The 27,894-nt window shown below is 37.3% G+C and overlaps 1 protein-coding gene across 1 annotated transcript in view; it reads right to left on the reverse strand.

The window, feature by feature from the left end:
• The window catches only part of LOC146480404 (uncharacterized), a 65,652-nt gene extending 37,970 nt beyond the window's left edge, over nt 1-27,682 (reverse strand). Inside the window, exon 1 of the mRNA XM_085109566.1 lies at nt 27,596-27,682. The gene's annotated coding sequence lies outside the window, so the exon portion shown is untranslated. The remainder of the gene's footprint in view (nt 1-27,595) is intronic.
• Between the last annotated feature and the right edge of the window lie 212 nt (nt 27,683-27,894).

The raw sequence follows: 27,894 nt of genomic DNA on the forward strand, positions 1-27,894 counted from the left end.
ATTTCAAACGTCATGTTACTGCCATGTCAAGCTGTCTCTAAAATGTTACACTACTGCAGGGCTACTTGATTTCCGAGTGACGATTGGTTTAAATTTGCATCTTATTGATCCAGAAAGTGGCGCGAATAAATAATAATAATAATAATTTTGCTGGCCAGTCGCAGTACGTAGTAAAGTAAAGTTCCGACGTCAAATTCAATTCAGTAAATGCAAAACAAAGTGTATTATAACAGTTTTCAATTGAGTGTCGAGAGTAATTCGTGTTTGCTTTGGTTTTACTTTACTACGTCCTGCGACTGGCCAGCAAAATTCGCGCCACTTTCTGGACCAATAAGATGCAAATTTAAACCAATCGTCACTCGCCTGCAAGCATTTTCCCTCGCTTGGCGCCGGTTACATATATTTCATGTTGCTTCGAATTCTGATTGGTTCAATGCGCTGTTTACGTTTATTGTGATCGGCCAGAGTAATTACTTTGGTCCACTCAACTGAAAACCGATCTAGATGTACTTATAATTGAGTACAGCACGCCAGAGACATGACAAGTAAAACCAGGAGGCGCATTGCCGTTTAACGCCAGAGTGCTCGCTGTACTAAGTCGGATTTAATCGCAGCGATCCACAAAGCTCAGCACGACCTCTAAGACAGACCAAATAGTCATTGATAAGGACTGGAAACCCTGAGTATTTACGTATCTTTGTACAAACACGATGGTGTTTGTATTAGGAGATGTGAACTCAAAGCAGTTACAAATTACGGAAAAATTAAGGAAACTATGTATCGTGACGTAATGAGTGTGTGAACATGTAACATGTAACAAATACAAAATAATGTCATTTTAGAGAGTTAAGTATAACCTGGTGACTGTTTATTCAGTAAACCCGCAATATGATGGCCTATGCAAGGGTGATCTAATCGTATAAAACTGTCTTGAGAGCGCATGCGAGGAAAATTGCCGAACTCGTAGACCAAAATGGCTAGAACTAAACCACTTTTTTCCCCGAATATTTTCGTTGAATAGATCGGTCTTGGGTTTTGCTGAAACAATCAGACGATTTGCTCTCGGTTTCTACCGCAAAGTTGGCTCGGAGAGAACTATTGGTCGATAGAAAAGTGGAGTTTTCCGTCTAATTGTTCAATAGAAAGATGAGCATACGTCAAAGAGAACAAGAAACTGTGAGTCGCAGGAAAACGTTTCTACTTCTGTTTTGAGTTCTGCAAAAGCCAGTGAGGACCCATTTGTAATAATAGTGTTTTCTGTGTCCTTTAGGAAACTGCAATGCGTTTCTTTAAAATTAAACAAACGTGGCTTTCAAGCAAATACGGTGCATGTTAAGTGTCTTCAGTGAAGGTTATTTTCTAATGTCTAAGAGCTTCTCTAACCAATCAGGGCTCTCGTTATATCACCGCCATTCTTTAGCGAAACACAGTTCAGTTGCGTTTAGCCGTTACTGATTAGTTTGAGATCTCGGAGCAAATGTGCAATTATTTTCCAATCATGAGCTAAACCCAAATTTTTGTTTACTTGGCTTGCGCATATACAGCTATTTCAATTAACGTTGTCGGATCAAAATAAAGTTAAAAGACAAGACCGCAATGTTTTGTGGGATTATTTTTTATGAATAATTTCATTAAAATCATCCCTGCACGTGCAGGTCATTGTACTGCTAATTACAACCTATTGTTTTCTTCAGGCATGACTGATTTTGATGAATTTATTCATAAAAATCCCACATAAACTTTCGGTCTTGTCCTTTAGCTTCATGCTTTGAACCGACAACGTTAGTTGAAACGACTGTATACCAGCGTTTTACAACACCAATTACACGTTTTGGGTTGGTTGTACATGAGCAAGTTTTCCTTGACGAGTTATGTTTTGTTTTTTTGTTTTTGTTTTTTTTTTTTTGTTTGTTTTGTTTTGTTTTGTTTTTTGAGAATTTTGACTTGTTCCGGAGTGTGTAAAGCATGAAGAAGACTTGTCAAAGTAAAAACTTGCTCGTATACAACCAGACTTATACTTCGAATTCTTGCATGGTTAACAAAGTTATTGCCTTATATGGAGTCTTGCCCGCATATTCATCGGAAGAGTAATACAAAACCAAATACCAAGTTAAGTGAAATCTTCAACGCGTCCGTTACGAACAAAGTGCACTTTGACTTAACAATATATATCAGGTGCCCCGTGATCTCTTCATAGGACGGTTGCGGATTTCTTTTTTTGCCAGAAAAATTATGTTTGTTCATCATGCAAACTGATCACGATCGAAATATTAACTGACACAGTGCGTCTATATCACCATCCAATTTCGCTGATAACTACGCCGTTCGTAATTTTCAAATACTTGTGAAATGTTCGTGGCTAGTCTAACGCCGCGTTTCGTCTCAGACAAAATAGAAGAATATTCAGCCATAAAGTTTTGGTTTTCTGGGAAGGTAACTCGATGGCAAATAGTCACTGTTAACCTTAAAAGTCAAGACACACGTAGCAGCTTTTTGGTTTTTAATTCTTAGCTGTGTGCTTAATCGCCAAAGTTTTATTTCATATTTATGTCCCATCGAAGCTGAATTTTAACAAGACTGATATATTAAATCCTTAAAATATTTGCCGATAACACACGGGCACCACACAGTTTTATGTAAATTTAGCTGATAAACACACATAAGGATTGTCCAACAACTGACTATTTAGTGATTAATATGGTGCGAATCACGCCATTAAATGTTGATAGCATAAAACAGTAGGGAATGCTAAAAGGGCTTTACCATATGCCCTACCTGAAAAAGAAGTCTCTTGAGGTATATTTGTGTTCGGTTAAGCTGTACAAGATGCATCTGGGAAGTCGAAGAGGCATAATATATACTCATAATAACACCTCCTACAATGTAGCCCTAGAGGTTCATTTTAGTCTATATTATTCAAATAACGAAATGGAATCAGAGCCGCAATGTCGCGACGCTGCGGAAGACGATTTCAGTATTCAATGAGAACCAACTTTTTGTTTTGTTTTTTTTTTTTTTTACAAATTTTGCGAAAACCATGAAAGAAGATCAATAGCAGATGAAACACGTTGTGTAATATTTTTATTGTTCTGGCCGTGGTGATTCCACTTCGATACAATTTCTATAACTTAAGCCCGATTTAACTCAACTTCTCTCCCTAACTCGATGGTACAACGAAAAGCACTTACCCATGCCTTACTTAAAGAACATTTAATCGAGCCTCGATAACTCAAACTTTAGTTTACTCAAACAGCTTTTTGTCTTTCGAGATGGCTTGACTTGTCTGATTAAACTATAGTTTCTTATATTTTTTGTTATTGTAGACTGTACAACACTCAAGCGAAACCTCGAAAAAGACATTAGCGTAAGAGTAAAATGAATCCCTGTTGGAGGTTTATCAAAGAGAGATTCGCCTGAAAGAGCGCGGCTGTTCATTGAGAGAGCAATTGTCAGTTTGTATGGTACGGCGTTTGCTCTACACTATACCTTAATATATACTAAAAACCTGATAACGTTTTGAAATGAGAAAAAATAAATATCATATTTACCTTCATATTGTCTTTGGAAAACCATGGCTATCAAACGACTTCAACTGGGCTGCGCTCTGAATATAGTTTCAATTACTGATCCTCGTTTACTTATCGTCCACAGTGAATTGAAGAATTAACTAATTTAAATTGACGTTGGAGAAAGCCTTTTAACGAATGGCCGAGTTAGCAGCGTATGTGGGCTGTAACATCATCAACTTTTCAATTTTATTAGGTGTTTGCATAAATTTACATGTACAATTTCTTGGTGCCGCAGGTAGCAAAGCTAATCTAGGCGGGCCAGGATGACAAAAAGAATAGCATGACTTTGACTGCTAAGTAAGAAGGCAGACTGGGCTATAATATCAAAGATACAAGAACAAGGAAAGGTTTTTGGGAGGACTAACGCAGGTGGTGAAGTCTAATATCGCACTTAGTAGACTTGAAAGTCGTCAAACTAGGCACAATATCTGTAAAAAAAAAAAAAAAGATTGAAAAAATATCGAAACGTTTTGCTCGTTTGAGTTGACTTAGAATTTTGAGGTGAAAGGCAGGTTGTACAAATGTTTTCTCCTTTGATAAATAAGAAATTTGGAACGTATCGTGACCGAATGAACAACAGTTTTAAGCCGCTATATTTTTCTGTTGATGCAAACAATCTATTACAAGTTCCGGCGTTCGGAGTTTTAAGGAAAGATGTTTATATAACATGCAACAAAATTAATAAAATAAGGAACAGTGTGTTACCGCAAAATTGACATGATTTGACATCTACTGACCAACAGGGTATACAAACACAACAACCGTCTGTTTTTCTACATTTGATAGAGTGAGAAAAATGTAAATTTTTAGTGCATGTCTGATTTTGTAAGCGCTTTTATATCTCAAATTTGAGTTATATAGATACTGTTTGAAAGCTTGCCATCGCGCAGTTAAACTTCCTCGGAAATCGAGCAAGTGTAGTTGAGGCACCAACTTTTAATCAGCTGTATGAAATCCCGAGTGTAGCCTTTCAAATGAAAGTTTTTCAGAATTTTCTGTTGTACTAAATGTTTTAATTTATCCTAAATTGAAATGTGCTTGTATTTTGCAAGTTCTTCATAATGATGCTTTCAGAAGGTGAAGTATTTAACAAATAGATTCCATCAGTTTGCCTTGCGTCTGCCTTGCCTCAGCTCCCCAAATAAGCGTGTAGGTAATATAAAAATCCACGACATTGAACAAAAAGATTTTATTAAATATCTCGGAATTTATATTGACAAACATCTTAAATGGGAACAACAAATTAAGCACGTTAAAAGTAAAATATCAAAAAAATACTGGAATTATCAATAAATTAAGGTTTTATGTCGACCTGAATACTCTGAAACAACTCTATTATACACTAATTTATCCTTACATCAACTATGGTTTAATGAGCTGGGGCAACACCTATACCACCCATCTCAACAAAATTCCCACCGCCCAAAACAAATGTGTAAAAAATATATTCTTTACTCACAAAAGAGAAAATGCCACTGTTTACTTCAATCTACCGGGAATTTTAACCATTGACAATGCATTGAAACTCAAGGTTGCCATTTTCACGTTCAAAATAATAAACGATCAAATATGCATATGTCCTGTTTTTGCAAACTCTATTTCCACAGCATCCTCTCGGCACTCGTACAATACCCGATTTTCATCTCCACAAAATTTTAGCAGACCAAAAATACGTACTAACTACGGTAAACACACTTTTCAATTCGCAGAATCACAAATATGGGAAACAATAGACTGTAACATTAAGTAATCAAACTCTGCTTCTCCGTTTATAACCAAATACAGGAAAAATTTGCTTGTAAACCAAAAGTAATGTAGAGTTCTTCACCAACATCCGTTCGCTAAACACGCTCTTTTTCTTTTTCTTTTTCAAACCTTTACAAATAATTTTCTCTTCCACCGAAATAATTTTCTCTTCCATCGTAAGCAGTGCCCAACTCGAAAGCAGCATGCTCTTTTGGGCACTGCTCACACTAAACCAAACAAATTTATTCTAATTCTTTTTAATCCTCCTTTGTAATATAAATGTTTATTGTTTTTTATGTATTGTACTGAATCTCGTTGTACATGTAAAAAATAAAAATTGATTTGAGATTGAATTGAAAAATTGTACTCTGATATCGCACAGATGACGTCAAAACGTGGTGGGAACAAAGAAGTACGTGACTGATAGTCTCACCACGTTTTGACGTCCTCTGTGTCTTATCAGAGTACAGACCCACGGCAAAATGGAATCTATTTGTTTCATACAATAATCAAGACTTTTGACCACATTTTGTGAGCGAGCATCACGTTGAGCATCACGTTGACTTTTCATATGAAAATTAGCTTTGTTTGCATATGAATGAAAACTAATTTTCATAATAAAAACTTTGCACTTAGCCTCACTTTCATAATGAGTTTCACAGAAACTCGGAAATGGTCTATTAGAGTATAATCCGAAAGAATTTCACTAACAGTATTTTCAAAACTAACCTTTATTGCAGTAGGAATTTCTTGCCCCCAAAATATTGCAGCATGTCAGTTGCTTCACTGTGATTTGTGATCGATTTATACTCGCCATTTCCGGATTTCTATCGGCGACAAATTTGGGCAAATATTTCCTTCCTTTTCACGTCACAACAAAGTTCTAATTTTTTTTTTTTTAACCTGGTTGAGGTTACTCTCAACGGTCTTTATCCAATTTTTCGTCGGACAGTTTTCCTTTCTTGCGAAAATTTGCCTATGTTTGTCCGCTACTCGCAAAAATAGTTTGCAAAACTTTGTTGACCAATCACTCTGGCTGGACTCTAGACTCTGATCACTTGCGCCAGGGGTCGTGCACCTGTCACACCACTCCATGACGTCAATCGTCAATCGTGCGTCTAGTCTATACTCTAATCACAAATTCCGCTCTACCAATCACAATGCAAGATTTACACTGTTCATTGTAAAATAATCAATAAAACCATTTCTTACCAGATAGAAGGTTTTGTCTTCAGGTTAGTGTTTTCATTACTGAACATCTCGTTTCTGTTGTGACATTAGTTTGACGCAACATTTACTTAAAAATTCAAGATTAATTTGGAACCGTTTTAAATTAACAAGAAAGCTAAAGTATCTATACGTCACACTCTGAATTGAGCTAATTCTAATCTCGCACTTAACAGTCCTAAAGACAAGTTTCAAGTTTATAAATTTTCCTGGGAAATACTAGAATAAATTTGAAGCCAATTTCAGCTAATCGTCAAACCTCGTACAAGGTTCGTTTATACTTAACAAAATGGCCGAATAACCACAGAAAACAGTGAATAAGATCTTTCAGTAGCAGTTAAGTTTTAGGAACAGCGTCTTCGTGAAGTTTACTGATTTGTACGACAGAAAAATGAGCAAAGGCATTTTCACCTCCTAGAAGGTGGACAATGTTGAATTTTCGCAGATAGCGGACTAATTAGACGGAGGCACTACGCAAATTTGGATTAAATTACAAAGGAAAACTAGTTTTTTCCTTAGCGAAAGATCACCTTGAACTTTCATAACATCAGAAAACTAATTCCTTTTGTTTTCGAACGGGCAAATACGCCGGTAAAAGTGTGAAAAAAGACCAGCTAGCATTTTCGGAAAGCCGACAGCAGCTTATAAATTTGGAAAGTAAGATTCCGAATAAGATTCCGAATAAGATTCCTTTTTCCGCTAAAGAATCCGAACATATCGAACTGTGTTTAAAAGCTTACACAAATTTACTTTTACAAAGCCACAAAATGATGTGGATTGCTGGAAACAACATTTGAATTATTTTACTCTAACGGGGCAGTCTCACTTATTTTTAGTGTTACTTTGAATGGCCCAAAAGCATACTTCAGTCGATAAAATCGTTAAAATAATGGCCGAGTTTTGTTAACAATCATCCTACTAGTGGAGAGAAACTAGTTTTAGATATGTTTGACTGTAGATGGCTAGGACAGAAATGGTTTCCAACTTGAAAAAATTGGCCAATTTTTCAAGTTCTTCTTGTGTATTTTAGAGAAGTCGCTAAAAACTAAGTTTAGTTTGTTCTTCCTTGGAGAAATCCCTTAATATTTTCTTCCCGGTGTTCTAAGAGTAATTTCAAGTTAGCAAATAGGTTTTTCGTCAAATATCTGAGCTTTTTTGACCAAAATAAAGCAAAATCACCGTGTCAGTGCCCCAGTCCACTGTTATAGTATGTACAATTATTTATGCGTAGTTTTTGGTCTTCCACGACATGCACACAACTGACATAATTCTGCATCTAAAAAGAAGTCTAAATTGAACGGATTCGACTGTTACGGGATCACTTCCCTTGAAAGTAGGACTTAAAATATTGAAGAGATTTAAAATAACGTTTACAAAAAACGGTAGAAACGAACACGAGACCATGGTTATCCTTAATGTGTCGCTCGCTGCTTTCAGTCTCTCAGTAAAATTGAGTAGTTTTGCATGAGCATGAAAGGCCAGAAGTATTTTGCACTATTCTCATCTATGTATAATATAATAATGTTTTTCAAGTAAACATAAACGTGAATCTTATATTTGTCATTGGCCGTAAACCAGTGATTCGAAATCTCTCTAATAACAGAAAAACGGTGCAGTGTTTATTAAATAGCGCGCGCGTACGAATTCATGCGCGAGCTTTAAAGTATGACGAAACAGACAAAATGGAATATCGTCATAAACGAGATAAACAAAGTGTGTTCAGAAAGTCAGGTACGGAAGCGTGCAAAGATGGACGGTGAAAGGTCTATCATACTCAACTGTGCAATTATCACGGCTTTAGCGATTCCGTGTGCCGTGATTTCTGTTGTCACAGCAGTGATTTGTATTGTGATAACGCTCCTATGTGTTGTGAAGAAACTGTGTACTCGCATTCAGCGCGAGTTGGATTTGTTCAATGAAATTTACGAAGAAAACAGGAGACCTGTCTGGGATGAAGGGGGATTATTCACGGCCTTCATTAAAGGTGAGGATGTACACGATCGTCGTCAAAAGACGAACAACCTCAGGCCCAAGACAGAAAACAGGAAGAAAGCTACTACTACAACCAGAAACTGCAGTGAAAATGGAACGACTTCCACAGCGAAACGCCCATTGATTGGAAATTTTTTCTTAAGAAACCTCATTCGCCAAAGACCATGCACTTCTTTGCGAATTTCTTCTGGGATTACTGGTAAACGTCCTCTCACTAGTATAGACTATAAGAGTTATTACAACACCAAGATTGATGCTTCTGTTTATCCAGTAACCAATGACAACGCAAAGGGCGCTGACCAACTTCAAGCCGCAAGTGGAAGCCGAGATCACAGTTATCCACTGTGCGCAACACGCCAAGTTTCCGGTCAAGCCGCAAATTTAAGTTTAGAAGAAAATTTGCATGAAGGAACAAGTGTCTCAAGCTCTCAAGTGACGGCACTGCCTCAAAATAGCGCAGATAAGACAGGTAACGTAAACATCCATCAAGAGAGTGGGCGCTCTTCCTTGCGCGTTGAAAGGAGACAGAAACGAAGTAAAGCTGCGAGTGTTGGCTGTATGACCAAGGTCGGTGGTGATCATACGAAGAAATTGTCATCTCAAGAAAATGAGAGCGCTTCCTTTAAGGTTAACAAAGAGAAGAATAGCACCAAAACTGCTAAAGTTGGTTTCTCCAATCATATCGGCGTAGATAAGCCTCGGAAATCTGCGGATCCTCAAGAAATCGAGCGCTCTTCCGCAGTTACCAAAAGGGAGAAAGGAAGCAAACCTGCGAGTATTACCTGTTCCAATCAAATTGACGTAAAAAACAACGCAGCTTCCCAAGAAATTGAGCATTCATCCTTCGATGTCAACAACGGACAGAAAAAAAGCAAAGCTTTAATCGTTGGCTGTTCCAACGAAGTCAGCGCAGATAAGAAAGCCGAGGCCCCTCAAGAAATCGGGAGATCATGCACAGCTAAGAAAGGAAAGAAAAGAAGCAAACCCGCGAGCGTTGGCTGTTCCAATCAAATATCAGTGTCCCAATTTCAAGCCAAGAAACCACGGAAGGAACGAGTTGCAGTTCAACATCGCCGCGAGACTTCAGTGCTCGCACGGTTGAGAAAAATTATCAAGGAAAAGGCATCCCAAAACGGACCTCATTCACGTACGCGTACTATCTTAAGGCAGCAAAAATTGAAGGGCGTAGAACTGCGCCATAACGCACGATTCGTTGGACAACCAGAGCTTTCCAAAGGGACAAATCAAGAGCCAGAAAAGGAAATAGCGTTTCCATTCGAAGGGCTATTGAATGGAAACCTACCGCTGCAATTTCCAGGCAAAGAATCAACTACAAGACAGAATGTGTTAGGAGAAGTTATGGATGCCAAGCGACCATTGCCGGTCACACCTTTTACTGTGGAGCAAGCTGAAGAGTCAATGGAAACGGACCAGGAGTTATTGCAGACCACATCCTCTATGACAGAGCTCGTGTCTCTAATGGAACAGCTTACAATTTTGCGACCTGAAGATGAAGATTATGATGTCCCTTTGGTCTCTGATTCTGACTCATATGACGAGTCTGATGCTGAATATGATTTCTTTCCTGAACTACAAAGTCTGCCTGAACAAGTTCTTCAGCTTATTCAGTTGCTGGCCTAAAAGAACCCTTAACATGTTTGACTTGTTTAGTTATTTGCTCTTTCTATATCTCGAATTCAAATGTAATTATGAACATTGACTTTATCTTCTAATGGTATTTAATGACATGTTGAGCTGATACTACAATTACTTACTTATCTAAAAACTGTTTTAACTTGATACTCTAATTTAATTGCAGAAATTCCTACTAAAAAAATTGATCTAAAGTATAGAAAAAACATTTACAATTCTTTTTGTGTTGACATAGAACCAACTATTTTTATCGATGGTGATTTTTTTAGATGACAAATCAGATAAGTAGGCATCTCTACTAATAATCATTGGTCTAAAGCCGAGCAAAAAATCTACGATTCTATTTGTGAAGGCAAAGAAACAAGAAATTTCATTGTTATTGATTCCTTTAGATAACAAATCAATAAGTGATCCTATTTCAAACGTCATGTTACTGCCATGTCAAGCTGTCTCTAAAATGTTACACTACTGCAGGGCTACTTGATTTCCGAGAGACGATTGGTTTAAATTTGCATCTTATTGATCCAGAAAGTGGTGCGAATAAATAATAATAATAATTTTGCTGGCCAGTCGCAGTACGTAGTAAAGTAAAGTTCCGACGTCAAATTCAATTCAGTAAATGCAAAACAAAGTGTATTATAACAGTTTTCAATTGAGTGTCGAGAGTAATTCGTGTTTGCTTTGGTTTTACTTTGCTACGTCATGCGACTGGCCAGCAAAATTCGCGCCACTTTCTGGATTAATAAGATGCAAATTTAAACCAATCGTCACTCGCCTGCACGGCATTTTCCCTCGCTTGGCGCCGGTTAGATATATTTCATGTTGCTTCGAATTCTGATTGGTTCAATGCGCTGTTTACGTTTATTGTGATCGGCCAGAGTAATTACTTAGGTCCACTCAACTGAAAACCGATCTAGATGTACTTATAATTGAGTACAGCACGCCAGAGACATGACAAGTAAAACCAGGAGGCGCATTGCCGTGTAACGCCAGAGTGCTCGCTGTACTAAGTCGGATTCAATCGCAGCGATCCACAAAGCTCAGCACGACCTCTAAGACAGACCAAATAGTCATTGATAAGGACTGGAAACCCTGAGTATTTACATATCTTTGTACAAACACGATGGTGTTTGTATTAGGAGATGTGAACTCAAAGCAGTTACAAATTACGGAAAAATTAAGGAAACTATGTATCGTGACGAAATGAGTGTGTGAACATGTAACATGTAACAAATACAAAATAATGTCATTTTAGAGAGTTTAGCATAACCTGGTGACCGTTTATTCAGTAAACCCACAATATGATGGCCCATGCAAGGGTGATCTAATCATTTATTAACTGTCTTGAGAGCGCATGCGAGGAAAATTGCCGAGCTCGTAGACCAAAACGGCTAGTTACAGTTTATTTTTGGCTGATAAGGTCTCTTGTAGATCCTACGTCAACTGACAGCATTATCGTTCGCGGTCCTTTGCAGTTTTCACGTCTAGAACTGAACCACTTTTTTCCCTGAATTTTTTCGTTGAATAGATCGGTAATTAGGTTTTGCTGAAACAATCAGACCTTTCGCTCTCGGTTTCTACCGCAAAGTTGGCTCGGAGAGAACTATCGGTCGATAGAAAACTGGAGTTTTCTGTCTAATTGTTCAATAGAAAGATGAGCATACGCAAAGAGAACAAGAAACTGTGATCGAAACGTGAGTCGCAGGTAAACGTTTCTACTTCTGTTTTGAGTTCTGCAAAAGCCAGTGAGGACCCGTTTGTAATAATAGTGCTTTCTGTGTACTTTGGGAAACTGCAATGCGTTTCTTTAAAATTAAACAAAGGTGGCTTTCAAGCATTCAAAAACGTTGCATGTTCAGTGTCTTCAGTGAAGGTTATTTTCTAATGTCTAAGAGCTTGTCTAATCAATCAGGGCTCTCGTTATATCACCGCCATTCTTTAGCGAAACACAGTTCAGTTGCGTTTAGCCGTTACTGATTAGTTTGAGATCTCGGAGCAAATGTGCAATTATTTTCCAATCATGAGCTAAACCCAAATTTTTGTTTACTTGGCTTGCGCATATACAGCTATTTCAATTAACGTTGTCGGATCAAAATAAAGTTAAAAGACAAGACCGCAATGTTTTGTGGGATTATTTTTTATGAATAATTTCATTAAAATCATCCCTGCACGTGCAGGTCATTGTACTGCTAATTACAACCTATTGTTTTCTTCAGGCATGACTGATTTTGATGAATTTATTCATAAAAATCCCACATAAACTTTCGGTCTTGTCTTTTAGCTTCATGATTTGAACCGACAACATTAGTTGAAACGACTGTATACCAGCGTTTTACATCACCAATTACACGTTTTGGGTTGGTTGTACATGAGCAAGTTTTCCTTGACGAGTTTTGTTTTGTTTTTTGTTTTTTTTTTGTTTTGTTTTGTTGTTTTGAGAATTTTGACTTGTTCCGGAGTGTGTAAAGCATGAAAAAAACTTGTCAAAGTAAAAACTTGCTCGTATACAACCAGACTTATACTTCGAACTCTTGCATGGTTAACAAAGTTATTGCCTTATATGGAGTCTTGCCCGCATATTCATCGGAGGAGTGATACAAGACCAAATACCAAGTTAAGTTAAATCTTCAACGCATCGAACAGAGAGTCCGTTACGAACAAAGTGCACTTTGACTTAACAATATATATCAGGTGCCCCGTGGACGGTTGCGGATTTCTTTTTTGGCCAGAAAAATTATGTTTGTGCATCATCCAAACTGATCACGATCGAAATGTTAACTGACACAGTGCGTCTATATCACCATCCAATTTCGCTGATAACTACGCCGTTCGCAATTTTCAAATACTTGTGAAATGTTCGTGGCTAGTCTAACGCCGCGTTTCGTCTCAGACAAAATAGAAGAATATTCAGCCATAAAGTTTTGGTTTTCTGGGAAGGTAACTCGATGGCAAATAGTCACTGTTAACCTTAAAAGTCAAGAGACACGTAGCAGCTTTTTGGTTTTTAATTCTTACCTGTGTGCTTAATCGCCAAAGTTTTATTTCATATTTATGTCCCATCGAAGCTGAATTTTAACAAGACTGATATATTAAATCCTTAAAATATTTGCCGATAACACACGGGCACCACACAGTTTTATGTAAATTTAGCTGATAAACACACATAAGGATTGTCCAATAACTGACTATTTAGTGATTATTATGGTGCGAATCACGCCATTAAATGTTGATAGCATAAAACAGTAGGGAATGCTAAAAGGGCTTTACCATATGCCCTAACTGAAAAAGAAGTCTCTTGAGGTATATTTGTGTTCGGTTAAGCTGTACAAGATGCATCTAGTCGAAGAGGCATAATATATACTCATAATAACACCTCCTACAATGTAGCCCTAGAGGTTCATTTTAGTCTATATTATTCAAATAACGAAATGGAATCAGAGCCGCAATGTCGCGACGCTGCGGAAGACGATTTCAGTATTCAATGAGAACCAACTTTTTGTTTTGTTTTTTTTTTTTTTTTACAAATTTTGCGAAAACCATGAAAGAAAATCAATAGCAGATGAAACACATTGTGTAATATTTTTATTGTTCTGGCCGTGGTGATTCCACTTCGATACAATTTCTTTAACTTAAGCCCGATTTAACTCAACTTCTCTCCCTAACTCGATGGTACAACGAAAAGCACTTACCCATGCCTTACTTAAAGAACATTTAATCGAGCCTCGATAACTCAAACTTTAGCTTACTCAAACGGCTTTTTGTCTTTCGAGATGGCTTGACTTGTCTGATTAAACTATAGTTTCTTATATTTTTTGTTATTGTAGACTGTACAACACTCAAGCGAAACCTCGAAAAAGACATTAGCGAAAGAGTAAAATGAATCCCTGTTGGAGGTTTATCAAAGAGAGATTCGCCTGAAAGAGCGCGGTTGTTCATTGAGAGAGCAATTGTCAGTTTGTATGGTACGGCGTTTGCTGTACACTATACCTTAATATGTACTAAAAACTTGATAACGTTTTGAGATGAGAAAAAATAAATATTATATTTACCTTCAAATTGTCTTTGGAAAACCATGGCTATCAAACGACTTCAACTGGGCTGCGCTCTGAATATAGTTTCAATTACCGTCTGATCCTCGTTTACTTATCGTCCACAGTGAATTGAAGAATTAACTAATTTAAATTGACCTTGGAGAAAACCTTTTTAACGAATGACCGAGTGAGCAGCGTATGTGGGCTGTAACATCATCAACTTTTCAATTTTATTAGGTGTTTGCATAAATTTACATGTACAATTTCTTGGTGCCGCAGGTAGCAAAGCTAATCTAGGCGGGCCAGGATGACAAAAAGAATAGCATGACTTTGACTGCTAAGTACGAAGGCAGGCTGGGCTATAATATCAAAGATACAAGAATAAGGAAAGGTTTTTGGGAGGACTAACGCAGGTGGTGAAGTCTAATATCGCACTTAGTAGACTTGAAAGTCGTCAAACTAGGCACAATATCTGTAAAAAATAAAAAGATTGAAAAAATATCGAAACGTTTTGCTCGTTTGAGTTGACTTAGAATTTTGAGGTGAAAGGCAGGTTGTACAAATGTTTTCTCCTTTGATATATAAGAAATTTGGAACGTATCGTGACCGAATGAACAACAGTTTTAAGCCGCCAAATTTTTCTGTTGATGCAAACAATCTATTACAAGTTCCGGCGTTCGGAGTTTTAAGGAAAGATGTTTATATAACATGCAACAAAATTAATAAAATAAGGAACAGTGTGTTACCGCAAAATTGACATGATTTGACATCTACTGACCAACAGGGTATACAAACACAACAACCGTCTGTTTTTCTACATTTGATAGAGTGAGAAAAATGTAAATTTTTAGTGCATGTCTGATTATGTAAACGCTTTTATATCTCAAATTTGAGTTGTGTAGACACTGTTTGAAAGCTTGCCATCGCGCAGTTAAACTTTCCTCGGAAATCGAGCAAGTGTAGTTGAGGCACCAAGTTTTAATCAGGTGTATGAAATCCCCGAGTGTAGCCTTTCAAATGAAAGTTTTTCAGAATTTTCTGTTGTACTAAATGTTTTAATTTATCCTAAATTGAAATGTGCTTGTATTTTGCAAGTTCTTCATAATGATGCTTTCAGAAGGTGAAGTATTTAACAAATAGATTCCATCAGTTTGCCTTGCGTCTGCCTTGCCTCAGCTCCCCAAATAAGTGTGTAGGTAATATAAAAATCCACGACATTGAACAAAAAGATTTTATTAAATATCTCGGAATTTATATTGACAAACATCTTAAATGGGAACAACAAATTAAGCACGTTAAAAGTAAAATATCAAAAAAATACTGGAATTATCAATAAATTAAGGTTTTATGTCGACCTGAATACTCTGAAATAACTCTATTATACACTAATTTATCCTTACATCAACTATGGTTTAATGAGCTGGGGCAACACCTACACCACCCATCTCAACAAAATTCGCACCGTCCAAAACAGATGTGTAAAAAATATATTCTTTGCTCACAAAAGAGAAAATGCCACTGTTTACCTCAATCTACTGGGAATTCTAACGATTGACAATGCATTCAAACTCAAGGTTGCCATTTTCACGTTCAAAATAATAAATGATCAAATATGTCCTGTTTTTGCAAACTCTATTTCCACAGCATCCTCTCGGCACTCGTACAATACCCGATTTTCATCTCGACAAAATTTTAGCAGACCAAAAATACGTACTAACTACGGTAAACACACTTTTCAATTCGCAGCATCACAAATATGGGAAACAATAGACTGTAACATTAAGTAATCAAACTCTGCTTCTTCGTTTAAAACCAAATACAGGAAAAATTTGCTTGTAAACCAAAAGTAATGTAGAGTTCTTCACCGTCATCCGTTCGCTAAACACGCTCTTTTTCTTTTTCTTTTTCAAACCTTTACAAATAATTTTCTCTTCCACCGAAATAATTTTCTCTTCCATCGTAAGCAGTGCGCAACTCGAAAGCAGCATGCTCCTTTGGGCACTGCTCACACTAAACCAAACAAATTTATTCTAATTCTTTTTAATCCTCCTTTGTAATATAAATGTTTATTGTTTTTTATGTATTGTACTGAATCTCGTTGTACGTGTGAAAAATAAAAATTGATTTGAGATTGAATTGAAAAATTGTACTCTGATATCGCACAGGTGACGTCAAAACGTGGTGGGAACAAAGAAGTACGTGACTGATATTCTCACCACGTTTTGACGTCCTCTGTGTCTTATCAGAGTACAGACCCACGGCAAAATGGAATCTATTTGTTTTATACAATAATCAAGACTTTTGACCACATTTCGTGAGCGAGCATCACGTTGACTGAGTCGATTCAAAAACTTTCAAGGAAACTTTAAGACCATTTATACACATACGCAGTTGTAATCCTCTAAATTAGAGTATAATCCGAAAGAATTTCACTAACACTATTTTCAAAACTAACCTTTATTGCAGTAGGAATTTCTTGCCCCCAAAATATTGCAGCATGTCAGTTGCTTCACTGTAATTTGTGATCGATTTATACTCGCCATTTCTGGATTTCTATCGGCGACAAATTTGGGCAAATATTTCCTTCCTTTTCACGTCACAACAAAGTTCTAATTTTTTTTTTAACCTGGTTGAAGTTACTCTCAACGGTCTTTATCCAATTTTTCGTCGGACAGTTTTCCTTTCTTGCGAAAATTTGCCTATGTTTGTCCGCTACTCGCAAAAATAGTTTGCAAAACTTTGTTGACCAGTCACTCTGGCTGGACTCTAGACTCTGATCACTTGCGCCAGGGGTCGTGCACCTGTCACACCACTCCATGACGTCAATCGTCAATCGTGCGTCTAGTCTATACTCTAATTACAAATTCCGCTCCACCAATCACAATGCAAGATTTACACTGTTCATTGTAAAATTAGTCAAAAGAACCATTTCTCATCAGATAGAAGGTTTTGTCTTCAGGTTAGTGTTTTCATTACTGAACATCTCGTTTCTGTTGTGACATTAGTTTGACGCAACATTTACTTAAAAAATCAAGATTATTTTGGAACCGTTTTAAATTAACAACAAAGCTTAAGTATCTGTACGTCACACTCTGAATTGAGCTAATTCTAATCTCGCACTTAACAGTCCTAAAGACAAGTTTTAAGTTTATAAATTTTCCTGGGAAATACTAGAATAAATTTGAAGCCAATTTCAGCTAATCGTCAAACCTCGTACAAGGTTCGTTTATACTTAACAAAATGGCCGAATCACCACAGAAAACAGTGAATAAGAGCTTTCATGCAGTAACAGTTAAGTTTTAGGAATAGCGTCTTCGCGAATTTTTAGTGATTTGTGCGACAGAAAAATGAGCAAAGGCATTTTCACCTCCTAGAAGGTGGACAATGTTGAATTTTCGGCGATAGCCGACTAATTAGACCGAGGCACAACGCATTTTTGGATTAAATAGCAAAGAAAAACTAGTGTTTTCCTTAGCAAAAGGTCACCTTGAACTTTCGTAACATCAAAAAACTAATCCCTTTTGATGTGGTGATGTGGATTGCTGCAAACAACATTTTAATTATTTTACTTTATAAACGGGGTAGTGTCACATATTTTAGTGTTACTTTGAATGGTCAAAAAGCATACTTCAGCCGATAGAATCGTTAAAATAATGGTCGAGTTTTGTTAACAATCATCCTACTAGTGGAGAGAAACTAGTTTTAGTTATGTTTGACTGTAGATGGCTAGGATAGAAATGGTTTCCAACTTGAAAAAATTGGCCAGTTTTTCAAGTTCTTCTTGTGTATTTTAGAGAAGTCGCTAAAAACTAAGTTTAGTTTGTTCTTCCTTGGAGAAATCCCTTAATATTTTCTTCCCGGTGTTCTAAGAGTTATTTCATGTTAGCAAATAGGTTTTTCGTTAAATGTCTGAGCTTTTTTGACCAAAATACAGCAAAATCACCGTGTCAGTGCCCCAGTCCACTGTTATAGTATGTACAATTATTTATGCGTAGTTTTGACCATGTTTATCCTACATTTGCCGCTCGCTGTTTTCAGTCTCTAAGTAAAGTTGAGTAGTTTTGCATTAGCATGAAAGGCCAGAAGTATTTTGCACTATTCTCATCTATGTACTATAATAATTTTTTTCAAGTAAACATAAACGAGAATCTCGGCTTATATTTGTCACTGGCCGTAAACCAGCGATTCGAAATCTCTCTAATAACAGAAAAACGGTGCACAATTTGATCGCACAGTGTTTATTAAATAGTGCGCGCGTACGAATTCATGCGCGAGCTGTAAAGTATGACGAAACAGGCAAAATGAAATATCGTCACAAACGAGATAAACAAAGTCTGTTCAGAACGTCAAGTACGGAAGCATGCGAAGATGGACGGTGAAAGGTCTACCATACTCAACTGTGCAATTATTACGGCTTTAGTGATTCCGTGTGCCGTGATTTCTGTTGTCACAGCAGTGATTTGTATTGTGATAACACTCCTATGTGTTTTGAAGAAACTGTGTACTCGCGTTCAGCGCGAGTTGGATTTGTTCAATGAAATTAACGAAGAAAACAGGAGACCCGTCTGGGATGAAGGGGGATTATTTGCGGCCTTCATTAAAGGTGAGGATGTACACGATCGCCATCAAAAGACGAACAACCTCAGGCCCAACACAGAAAACAGGAAGAAAGCAACTACTACAACTAGAATCTGCAGTGAAAATGGAGCGACTTCCGCGGCGAAACGTTCATTGATTGGAAATGTTTTCTTAAGAAACCTCATTCGCCAAAGACCATGCACTTCTTTGCGAATTTCTTCTGGGATTACGGGTAAACGTCCTCTTACTAGTATGGACTATAAAAATTATTACAACACAAAGATTGATGCTTTTGTTTATCCAGTAACCAATGACAACGCAAAGGGCGCTGACCAACTTCAAGCCGCAAATGGAAGCCGAGATCACAGTCATCCACTGCGTACAACACGCCAAGTTTCCGGTCAAGTTACAAATGCAAGCTTAGAAGAGAACTTGCATGAAGGAAGAAATGTTCCAAGCTCTCAAGTGACGGCACTGCCTCAAAACAGCGCAGATAAGACAGGTAACGTAAACATCCATCAAGAGGGTGGGCGCTCTTCCTTGCGCGTTGAAAAGAGAAAGAAACGAAGTAAAGCTGCGAGTGTTGGAGTGTTGGTTTTCCCAGCAAGGCCGGTGGTGATCATACGAAGAAATTGTCACCTCAAGGAAGTGAGAGCGCTTCTTTTAATGTTAACAAAGAGAAGAATACCACAAAACTGCTAAAGTTGGTTTCTCCAATCATATCGGCGTAGATAAGCCTCGGAAATCTGCGGATCCTCAAAAAATCGAGCGCTCTTCCGCAGTTACCAAAAGGAAGAAAAGAAGTAAACCTGCGAGTATTACCTGTTCCAATCAAATTGACGTAAAAAACAACGCAGCTTCCCAAGAAATTGAGCATTCATCCTTCGATGTCAGCAACGGACAGAAAATAAGGAAAGCTTTAATCGTTGGCTGTTCCAACGAAGTCAGAGCAGATAAGAAAGCTGAGGCCCCTCAAGAAATCGAGCGATCATCCACTGCTAAGAAAGGAAAGAAAAGAAGCAAACCCGCAAGCGTTGGCTGTCCCAATCAAATATCAGTGTCAGAATTGCAAGCAAAGAAACCACGGAAGGAACCAGTTACAGTTCAACAGCGCCGCGAGACTTCGGTGCTCGCACGGTTAAGACGAAAAATTATTAAGGAAAGGGCATCCCAAAACGGTCTTCATTCACGTACGCGTACTATCTTAAGGCAGAGAAAATTGAAGGGGGTAGAACTGGGCTATGACGCACGATTCGTTGGACAAACAGAGCTTTCTAAAGTGGCAAATCAAGAGCCAGCAAAGGAAATGGCGATTCCATTCGAAGGGCTATTGAATGAAAACCTACCTCTGCAATCTCCAGACAAAGAATCAACTACAGGACAGAATGTGCTAGGAGAAGTTATGGATGCCAAGCGACCATTGCCGGTCACACCTTTTACTATGGAGCAAGCTAAAGAGTCAATGGAAACGGACCAGGAGTTATTGCACACCACATCCTCTATGACAGAGCTCGTGTCTCTAATGGAACAGCTTACAATTTTGCGACCTGAAGATGAAGATTATGATGTCCCTTTGGTCTTTGATTCTGACTCATATGACGAGTCTGATGCTGAATATGATCTGTACCCTGAACTACAAAGTCTGCCTGAACAGGTTTTTCAGCTTATTCAGTTGCTGGCCTAAAAGAACCCTTAACATGTTTGACTTGTTTAGTTATTTGCTCTTTCTATATCTCGAATTCAAATGTAATTATGAACATTGACTTTATCTTCTAGTGGTAAAATGATATCTTGAGCTGATATTACAACTACTTACTAATCTAAAAACTGTTATAACTTAATACTCTAATTTAATTGCAGAACGTCCTACTAAAAAATTGGTCTAAAGTATAGAAAAAACACTTACAACTCTTTTTGTGTTGACAGAGAACCAACTATTTTTACCGTTCGTGATTCCTTTAGATGACAAATCAGATAAGTAGGCATCTCTACTAAAACTTATTGGTCTAAAACAAAGAAAAAATCTACGATTCTATTTGTGAAGGCAGAGAAAAAAACTTATTTCATTGTTCTTGATTCCTTTAGATAACAAATCAATCAGTGTGCTATTTCAAACGTCATGTTACTGCCGTGTCAAGCTGTCTCTGCAATGTGACACTACTGCTTTTCGACGTCAAATTTAATTCAGTAAGAGCAAAACAAAGTGTATTAGGCAGTTTTCAATTGAGTGTCGAAAGTAGTTCGTGTTTGATTTGGTTTTACTTTACTACGTACTGCGACTGGCCAGCAAAATTCGTGCCACTTTCTGGATCAATAAGAAGCAAATTTAAACCAATCGTGACTTGCCTGCAAGCATTTTCCTGCGCTTGGCGCCGGTTACATATATTTGCTTCGAATTCTGATTGGTTTAATGCGCTGTTTACGTTTATTGTGATAGGCCAGAGTAATTACTTTGGTCCACTCAACTGAAAACCGATCAAGATGTACTTATAATTGAGGAACGCACGGCAGAGACATGACAAGTTTGTTAAACCAAGTGGCACATTGTCTTGTAACGCCAGAGTGCTCGCTGTACTAAGTCGGATTCAATGGTAGTGATCCACTAAGGTCAGCACGACCTCTAAGACAGACCAAATAGTTATTGATAAGGACTAGAAATCCTGAGTATTTGCATATCTTGGTACAAACACGATGGTGTTTGTATTGAGGAGATGTGAACTCAAAACAGTTAGAAATTACGGAAAAATTAAGGAAACTATGTATCGTGACGTAATGAGTATGTGAACATGTAACATGTAACAAATACATAACAACGTCATTTTAGAGAGTTTAGCATAACCTGGTGACCGTTTATTCAGTAAAGCCGCAATATGATGGCCTATGCAAGGGTGATCTAATCATTTATAAACTGTCTTGAGAGCGCATGCGAGGAAAATTGCCGAACTCGTAGACCAAAACGGCTAGAACTGAACCACTTTTTTTCCCGAATTTTTTCGTTGAATAGATCGGTCATTGGGTTTTGCTGAAACAATCAGACGATTCGCTCTCGGTTTCTACCGACTTTTCCGGAAAGTTGGCTCGGTGCGTGCGAACTATCGGTCGATAGAAAACTGGAGTTTGTCGTCTAATTGTTCAATAGAAAGAGTCGCAGGTAAACGTTTCTACTTCTGTTTTGAGTTCTGCAAAAGCCTGAGGACCCGTTTGTAATAATAATGTTTTCTGTGTCCTTTGGGAAACTACAATTTGTTTCTGTAAAATTAAACAAAGGTGGCTTTCAAGCAACCACGGTGCATCTTCAGTGTCTTCAGTGAAGGTTATTGCCTAATGTCTAAGTGTTTGTCTAACCAATCAGGGCTCTTGTTATATCACCGCCATTCTTTAGCGAAACACAGTTCAGTTGCATTTAGCCGTTACTGATTAGTTTGAGATCTCGGAGCAAATGTGCAATTATTTTCCAATCATGAGCTAAACCGAAAGTTTTGTTTACTTGGCTTGCGCATATATACCAGCGTTTTACATCACCAATTACACGTTTTGGGTTGGTTATACATGAGCAAGTTTTCCTTCATTTTGGCCAGAAAAATTATGTTTGTTCACCATCAAAACTGATCACGATCGAAATGTTAACTGACACAGTGTGTCTATATCACAAAATAGACAAAATAGAAGAATATTCAACCATAAAGTTTTGGTTTTCTGGGAATGTAACTCGATGGCAAATAGTCACTGCTAATCTTTAAAGTCAAGAGACACATAGCAGCTTTTTAGTTTTTAATTCTTAGCTGTGTGCTAAGTGACCAAAGTTTTATTTCAAATTTATGCCCCATCGAAGATGAATTTCAACAAGACTGATATTTTAAATCCCTAAAATATTTGCCGATAACACGCGGTCACCACGCAGTTTTCGAGCGACAGTTCAGCTGATAAACAGCCGGGAAAAATGTAACCAAAAATGGCCACCAAATGTATCGAATTATTTCAAACAAAGTACGGTATGTTGGTAATGGCTGAAAACCCGATTCAATGACGCTATTAACTGTGGCATCGTAAAACAAAAAATGATATTCTAAATCTAACCAGTTCGTCCAGTGATTGAGTAATGTTAATATATAGAGGGAGAAAACTCTGAAAGTCTTAAAATTTAATTTAATCTCTACCTAGTCGTTTGAGCAATAACCATGGTAATTTCAAATAAAGTTCTCAAGTGATGAAGCCATAATTCTCGTGCCAATTTGATATTAATCGCCATAAGGTAAAAGAAACGAAGACGTCAATTCTCATAAATAATCCTTGAGGAGAAAACAATGGAAGTTAATGCGGTGGAGGAAATTTGAAAATGTGATGGTAATTATCAAAAAATTTGGTGAAAGAGTCCTTCTTCCGATTTCCAAACACTTCGAAGTTGGCTATAAACTTGGCTGTGCCTCGCTTTTTTCCATCCCTTTTTTAAAACTCATTAATGATTTATGAAGAGAAAATAAAGGAAATCACTGCCGTGAAGGAGGTTTGGAAAAGTGATCTTAATTGTCATAAAATGTGGTAAACTTCAGCCTTGATTTTCTCCAAGAATTATTCATGGTGTGAGAAACTAAATCAAACACTGATGGAGTGCATGAAGTAATATCAGACACAATGAAGAGTGTTTCATCCAATTTCCAAACACCTCGAAGTAGGTAAAAAAAACTCGGCTATACCTACTTCTCGCCCACACAAAAACTATCTGCCGACGTTAGAGTAAAAAAGTAAAAAAATACTGTGCGGTAAATGCTTTAATTTCAAAACTGCTTTTCAATTACCATCAAGATTTGAACCAGTGAATATCCTGGCATGATTTTGGTGGTGAATTCTGAACAGCTGACGAATCGATTAAACAAGAAAAATGGATGCGCGTTGAGAAATATACGAATGCCGTAAGGATTCTAATAAATTCAGTGCCCAGCCGGACCTTAATTTTACTTTAAGAGTTCGAGACGGTGCTTATTAAGGAACAGCGCGCCTATGTTTCTGTTCAGAAGTAAACACCTGGAATTTCAAAGGAAACAAAAATACTGCAATGAAAAGCGAGCGCTGGTCAACATGCCCTGAAACAGTGCAAATAACCGAACAGATCTTGTGCATTTTTATTGGCTAAAGTAAACGGAAAGCTCTGGGCCTTGTGAATAAGGATACAAACATCTTTGTTGCTTTCTACTTGGCAAACATGACTTTTTTCGATTTTTCGGCTGGGGTGCAACAACTATCGCCCCATGCAGTGCTGATAACTTCTTTGTTGCCGCTTATTAATGATAAAATGGCAAAAAAAAAACCTCGAAGACCACAATTACTTAAATATCCGTTATTTAACAGGATCTTTCTCGCTTACTTTCTTGCAGCCCTCAGTTGAGATCGCCGCGGTTTTTAGTGAACCTTGGCAAACGATTTATTTATGAGCTAAAGGGCCAGTAGTAGATAGCTAGGCTAGAGAAATGTTTTTAAACTTTTCATTCCAAGCAAAAGATGGTTAATTTATAAAAGGTCACTGCTCAATAAATAAATAAATAAATATCACTTGTAGTATTTTCCCGTAAAGAGTTACATAGATGATGCATTTCTATGTGGAGATCTTTACCTAAAACTGCTGGGTTTTTTTTTATCTTTATACATCAACATTATTTTAGATTCAGATTTGCAACACAAACGCACAAATTTCAGGCTTTTTTTTTTTCAATTTGTAACACTCGTCGAAAAGTTGTTTTAATTTTTGAGATATTTATTAGTTTGCAGGTTTTCGGTGCCTTTTAAAACTCTGCAATTCACCTGCTTGAGACCTTTAAGGTGCCGCCAAGTTAACTAGGCTCGTTAATCAGTATTATATTGCCACATGTGAGATTTGCCGGCCAGAAGACACTAACCACAGGGAATTTAAAATTGCTGACTTGAACGCAAACCTGGTTAATTCGATGCTTTCCACTTTAGTACGTAGTAGCTGGATGGAGCTGTTTCTCTAGTGCAGTTCACTGTGGCACACTGTCAATACATTAGTAATCAAGCGGTTTCTGCTTGAAATAAAGGAAGTCTCTGTTCTAAAGATAGCCTGAGGGAATATTGCGAGAGACGAAAAAGGGATTCAATTTTGCAACTGTTTACGTGTGAAGGCTGTCTAAACATTAATGATCACTTCGCGGAATAACGCCTGACCTGTTTACAATGAGAAGAAAAAAAAAGAAAGAAAAAACCCCGATATAGCCGTAGATTAAAATTTACGGTGAATATTTCATTCATTATATTGGCCTAAAAAATAATTGATGTCCATTTTTGCATTTTTCATTTCGCTTCGCGCTTTCTTTCCATTATGCGCCTCAATATCAGCGGGCGTATTTTGCCGGTACGGAGTTGCACGATGATAAGACCTTACCGCTATCTCTATCATATCGCCGGTATAACAGGCAGTTTGTCCTTTAATCACTGTCAGCTGAGGTCTCAGGCTGCTTTTTGTGTTGAAAATAGTTAAGTGATTTCATTTGCATATATTAGAATACATTTACATATATATATAGCTGAATATTATTTTTAAACCGTTCAAGTCATGCTTCTTCGCAACCTCATTCCCAGGACTTTTCCTTTGTAACCCTGGGAACGAGGTTGGCTTCGTACGAATCTTTCTTTTTTTTTCTTTTGTCGTTCAATAACAAAACACTACAAAAACATCAGGTTCCCTCTCGTCTCTTGTTTTTCCTTTATTTCTTCCTGAGCTCCCTTTCTCGTCATTCTTAGGACTAACCCCGTATTTTGGTGCTCAACTTTTCATCGGCAACCTTTTCAAAATCCCGCTAGAAATACTCTAGCCCGAGGCCCAAACCCTTATACTTTTATATACCTGTTTTGACAGGAAAGGTTACCCTTTCATATACTTTCCATAGGAAATGGTACCCTTTCACATACCTACAATAGAAGCATTCTATCTTCTTTCGTAGGGTCTGTTCGAGATATTTTGAAAGTCCATTTCACTGAATATATAAATGACAATTTTCCCTACGCTTTTCTATACTTTAGCGTACAGAATCCCTACCCTTTTATATACCTCCATCCTGAAAAAGGTACTTCTTTCGTGTGGAGCCTTCCCGTATGGTCCATTATAGGGAGTCCCCCCACCCCTGGGAAGTCAGCAGGATGCTTACTGACATTCGTCAGCTCGTGGTTAATTCTTTCAGTGTCAAATGTCCAAAAAAAAAAAAGCCGGCGCTAAGCAACATGTAGAAAACGCATCTTACTTAAAATGATTCGTTGGTACCTGTGTATCAATCTTCCATGTTAAAATCAATATTGTTCGAGTTCATTTACGAAAAAATAGCGCCTTCTCAGTGTGGAAGATTAATCCCAGGCTTTTAAGGCAACGATTGAAAATTCTTGTGTCAAAAATCTCGTATGTATATTTAAACAGGCAATGACATTGTCATATGTCAACTAATTTGCAGTTGTTTCATCTCTCAAACAAAACAAATATATGGAACAGGTAGGCCACGGTCAAAGGCATGGCAAATTGATTCGAGAAAACAATTTCAACATTTCAAATAATGGTTGGGTAAAAATTACACCAGCAGAGAAAATTCGGTACATTTTCAATTTACCGAAACTGTGGACACTTTATTAAAAAAGAAACTGTTCAGATCTTTGTCAGTTCCATCCTGAACTTAATATGACCAAACTTGTGAAAATGAATGAAAAGGTGTTTGTCTGTCCATGCATATCAGTAATTAAAACAAAATAACTCGGCCAATTCCTGCTGAAATCGGTAAACGCACTACATTTTGTACACTCTAGCAATATTAGTGACTGAATAATTTTAAAATTAAAAAGCGTTATCCAGAATATTGAAAAGAAATTCATATGAAAACCACGCGATGTGTTTCATTTGAATATTTATATTTTAGGCATTTATATATCCACGGTTACAATGGAAAAGTTAGAATAAAAGTAATTTTGTCGTTGGTGCGAAAGGTTAATATTCGAAACGAGTTAATTGCACCCAAGGTACGCGGACAGGTAAATCGAAGGTGAACATTTTCAAGAAAGTACATTCAGATTAAAATCAATCGAGTTTAATAGTAATTTATAACGCAGGATTCGTTTTGAGCGACTTTCGTTTGCATTGACGCTAAATTAAAAAGAAAACAAAATATTGAATAGACATACACTAAAGAAAAACATTTGTTCAATGTTCGACCGTTTCGAAGTCACAACATACATTGTTGAGAAAAAGCACCTTAATTTTGTAGAAACGCAGAAATTTTTCCAGTGGATCGAGATTTGTCTCAGTACAATCCATAATGGAAAGGCCAATTATGATTAAAAATTCACTGCGTTCAGTAAATGGTTCATCTTATGAGGATTCTCTCCGTTTTCTTAATGCGATTTAGTGATCTATCAGTTTTCGATTAATAATTCAACACTAACCATCGGCCAGAAACCAGTTAATGAAATTTTTCACTCTGTGTTGATCACGTACGTGTGTTGAGCACGCAGACCTAATAAATTCGACATATATATACTTTGTCAGCTGTAGCTTTTCGCGATGATCGTTCAAAACTTACACATCATCCAACGAAGTAATTGGCGCAAAAGACTGTCGTGATTTAAAATTTTAACTTAAAACCTTTCCTTTTCCGACCTTCCTCTAGACTAAAGCTGTACATAATCGATATCTGACTAACTTTCATGGTCCTCTATTCAAAGTTTGTGCAAAAAAATCACTGCTAAATATAGCTGAAACGCATTGCATGAAACTAACATGCAAAGATATTCTGTTTAAGATCGACTTACCTTTAAACAAATGTTCACAAGAACTCACTGAAGAAAATGCCGCACCCAATATGAAATGCGCTTACATTATGCGCTTGGTCATGGGAAATAACAGCGAGAATTAAACTTACCCAGTAATAGCCACACTCCGGTTGGTATTATCATTTATTACCATATGTCATGCATACATGTAAAATGATTAGATGCAAAAACGTTACAATTTATTTACCATTATGTACCCGTTGGCTAATCATAATGATATCGTATTTGAATAAACGCTTCCTGTTTCGCTAGCTTTTTTTTTACTTCCCTCTTTTACT

The sequence above is a fragment of the Pavona decussata genome, unplaced genomic scaffold (assembly GCF_977016875.1).
Source record: "Pavona decussata unplaced genomic scaffold, jaPavDecu1.1 SCAFFOLD_53, whole genome shotgun sequence".
In the NCBI taxonomy this organism is placed as follows: domain Eukaryota; kingdom Metazoa; phylum Cnidaria; class Anthozoa; order Scleractinia; family Agariciidae; genus Pavona; species Pavona decussata.